The sequence below is a fragment of the Coregonus lavaretus genome (assembly GCF_964263955.1).
Source record: "Coregonus lavaretus genome assembly, chromosome: 4".
In the NCBI taxonomy this organism is placed as follows: domain Eukaryota; kingdom Metazoa; phylum Chordata; class Actinopteri; order Salmoniformes; family Salmonidae; genus Coregonus; species Coregonus lavaretus.
In genome coordinates, this window is record NC_139991.1 from 48,772,116 (window position 1) to 48,776,321 (window position 4,206).

A 4,206-nucleotide genomic window follows, 5' to 3' on the forward strand; every position below is an offset into this window, starting at 1 on the left:
ACTCTCAGACCATGAGAAACAAGATTCTCTGGTCTGATGAAACCAAGATTTAACTCTTTGGCCTTAATGCCAAGCGTCACGTCTGGAGTAAACCTGGCACCATCCCTACGGTGAAGCATGGTGGTGGGAACATCATGCTATAGGGATGTTTTTCAGTGGCAGGGACTGGGAGACTAATCCGGATCGAGGCAAAGATGAACGGAGCAAAGTACAGAGAGATCCTTAATGAAAACCTGCTGTAGCGCGCTCAGGACCTCAGACCTGGGCGAAGGTTCACCTTCCAACAGGACAACGACACTAAGCACACATCCAAGACGACGCAGGAGTGGCTTCGGGACAAGTCTCTGAATGTCCTTGAGTGGCCCAGCCAGAGCCCGGACTTGAACCCGATCGAACATCTCTGGAGAGACCTGAAAACAGCTGTGCAGCGACGCTCCTCATTAAACCTGACAGAGCTTGAGAATCTGCAGAGAAGAATTTGAGAAACTCCCCAAATACAGGTCTGCCAAGCTTGTAGCGTCATACCCAAGAAGACTCGATGCTGTAATCACTGCCAAAGGTGCTTCAACAAAGTACTGAGTAAATGGTATGAATACTTATGTAAATGTAATATTGAAGTCTATTTGTAATATATCTAGGTCAAATAGGGGAGAGGCGTTGTGCTGTGAGGTGTTGCTTTATCTGTTTTTTTAAGCTAGGTTTGCTGTTCATTTGAGCAATATGAGATGGGAGTTCCATGCAATAATGGCTCTATATAAAATACTGTATGCTTTCTTGAATTTGTTCTGGATTTGGTGACTATGAAAAGACCCCTGGGGGCATGTCTGGTGGTGTAATTGTGTGTGTCAGAGCTGTGCGTAAATTGACTTCGCAAACAATTTAGAATTTTCAACACATGAATGGTTCTTAATAAAAGAAGAAGTGATTCAGTCAGTCATGCAGCCAGCAAAACATATTTTTATTACGGACAGACCTCTCTCCATCTTTACAACCATTGAATCTATATGTTTTGACCATGACAGTTTACAATCTAAGGTAACAATGAGTAGACTCATATCTTGGAACAGCACCTTCAATGGGAAGTATTGAACAAGTATTGAGAACCTTTGATGTTGGATGTGTTGAACACACATGGCCCTACTCATAATTCACTCACAGAACCCACATCCCCACACACATTTAGGGCTAGATTCAATCCGTATCGCTGAAGTTCAGCACTCTGGCTGAACATTGCCTTTACATTTATATCGTGCTGTAGCACAGCTCTTCAGCGCTGTGGATTGAATCCAGCCCTTAGTTTCACTTCCCTTTACTTGGCATAATGCTTTTTTGCTGAAAAACACGTCAAAAATATTGGTTGAATAAAATACATTGTACATCAGGGATAGGCAGTTAGATTTAGCCGCGGGCCGATTTTTGTCGGAGCAGGTTGTTGGGGGGCCGGAACATAATTATACTAATTGGTACACTGCAAATTGGACACAACTACAGCCCAAAATAGATTGTTATTTTCAATTCAATCATTTCATTGAACCACGATCACATACACTATATATACAAAAGTATGTGGACACCCGTTCTAATTAGTGGATTTGGCTATTTCAGCCATACCCGTTGCTGTCAAGTGTATAAAATCGAGCACACAGCCATATAATATCCATAGACAAACATTGGCAGTAGAATGGCCTTACTGAAGAGTTCAGTGACTTCAATGTGACACCGTTATAGGACCTTTCCAACAAGCCAGTTTGCCCTGCTAGAGCTGCCCCGGTAAGTGCTGTTATTGTAAAGTGGAAATGTCTAGGATCAACAACGGCTCAGCCGCGAAGTGGTAGGCCACACAAGCTTACAGAATGGGACCACCAAGTGCTGAAGCACGTAACAATCGTATGTCTTCGGTTGCAACACTCACTACCGAGTTCCAAACACCATGTGCAATGCCAAGCGTCGGCTGGAGTGGTGTAAAGCTCGCCGCCATTGGACTCTGGAGCAGTGGAAATGCATTCTCTGGAGTGATGAATCACGCTTCACCATTTGGCAGTCTGACGGACAAATCTGGGTTTGGCGGCTGCCAGGAGAACGCTACCTGCCCGAATGCATAGTGCCAACTGTAAAGTTTGGTGGAGGAGGAATAATGGTCTGGGGCTGTTTTTCATGGTCGGGCTAGGCCCCTTAGTTCCAGTGAAGGGAAATCTTAATGCTACAGCACACAATGACATTCTAGACGATTCTGTGCTTCCAACTTTGTGGCAACAGTTTGGGGAAGGCCCTTTCCTGTTTCAGCATGACAATGCCCCCGTGCACAATGCGAGGTCCATACAGAAATGGTTTGTCGAGATCGGTGTGGAACGGGCCTGCACAGAGTCCTGACCTCAACAGCATCGAACACTTTTGGGATGAATTGGAACGCCGGGGCCTCCCGAGTGGCGCAGCGGTCTAAGGCGCTGCAGTGCTTGAGGCGTCACTACAGATCCGGGTTCGATCCCTGGCTGTGTCACAGCTGGCCGCAACCGGGAGACCCATGAGGTGACACGAAATTGGGGAGAAAAAGGGGTAAAAAATAAACAATAAATAATACAATATGGAATGCCGACTGCGAGCCAGACCTAATCACCCAACATCAGTGCCCGACCTTACTAATGCTCGTGGCTGAATGGAAGCAAGTCCCCGCAGCAATGTTCCAACATCTAATGGAAAGCCTTCCCAGAAGAGTGGAGGCTGTTATAGCAGCAAAGGGAGGTCCAAGTCCATATTAATGGCCATGATCTTGGAATGAGATGTTTGACGAGCAGGTGACTACATACACTACATGACCAAAAGTATATTTTTTTCCCCATTCTTGGGAATACTTGGAACAGATTTCCTAAATTAAACTAATCTTTAGCTGAATTCCTGGTAATTTTTGTATTTTTAACTAAAAACTAAAAACAAAATTCCCCCCCCCCCTCCCAAAAGGAAATATCTACACTGCTCAAAAAAATAAAGGGAACACTTAAACAACACATCCTAGATCTGAATGAATGAAATAATCTTATTAAATACTTTTTTCTTTACATAGTTGAATGTGCTGACAACAAAATCACACAAAAATTATCAATGGAAATCAAATGTATCAACCCATGGAGGTCTGGATTTGGAGTCACCCTCAAAATTAAAGTGGAAAACCACACTACAGGCTGATCCAACTTTGATGTAATGTCCTTAAAATAAGTCAAAATGAGGCTCAGTAGTGTGTGTGGCCTCCACGTGCCTGTATGACCTCCCTACAATGCCTGGGCATGCTCCTGATGAGGTGGCGGATGGTCGAATTTGCCAATCTTGGTGTTCTCTGGCAAATGCCAAACGTCCTGCACGGTGTTGGGCTGTATGCACAACCCCCACCTGTGGACGTCGGGCCCTCATACCACCCTCATGGAGTCTGTTTCTGACCATTTGAGCAGACACATGCACATTTGTGGCCTGCTGGAGGTCATTTTGCAGGGCTCTGGCAGTGCTCCTCCTGCTCCTCCTTGCACAAAGGCGGAGGTAGTGGTCCTGCTGCTGGGTTGTTGCCCTCCTACGGCCTCCTCCACGTCTCCTGATGTACTGGCCTGTCTCCTGGTAGCGCCTCCATGCTCTGGACACTATGCTGACAGACACAGCAAACCTTCTTGCCACAGCTCGCATTGATGTGCCATCCTGGATGAGCTGCACTACCTGAGCCACTTGTGTGGGTTGTAGACTCCGTCTCATGCTACCACTAGAGTGAAAGCACCGCCAGCATTCAAAAGTGACCAAAACATCAGCCAGGAAGCATAGGAACTGAGAAGTGGTCTGTGGTCACCACCTGCAGAACCACTTCTTTATTGGGGGTGTCTTGCTAATTGCCTATAATTTCCACCTGTTGTCTATTCCATTTGCACAACAGCATGTGAAATGTATTGTCAGTGTTGCTTCCTAAGTGGACAGTTTGATTTCACAGAAGTGTGATTGACTTGGAGTCACATTGTGTTGTTTAAGTGTTCCCTTTATTTTTTTGAGCAGTGTATATACCCGTAGTCCGCCTGTTGCCGACCCGTTGTACAACCTGAGTGTGCACAGGGCCAATGTGTCAGACTGCTTTATTACTGCGATGAACAATATAGGACACTTCTCTAATGTAAAACTGTAGATAGAATGTGTTATGTTTTCTTCTAAATTACCAACAGATAACGACGCACACAGAAG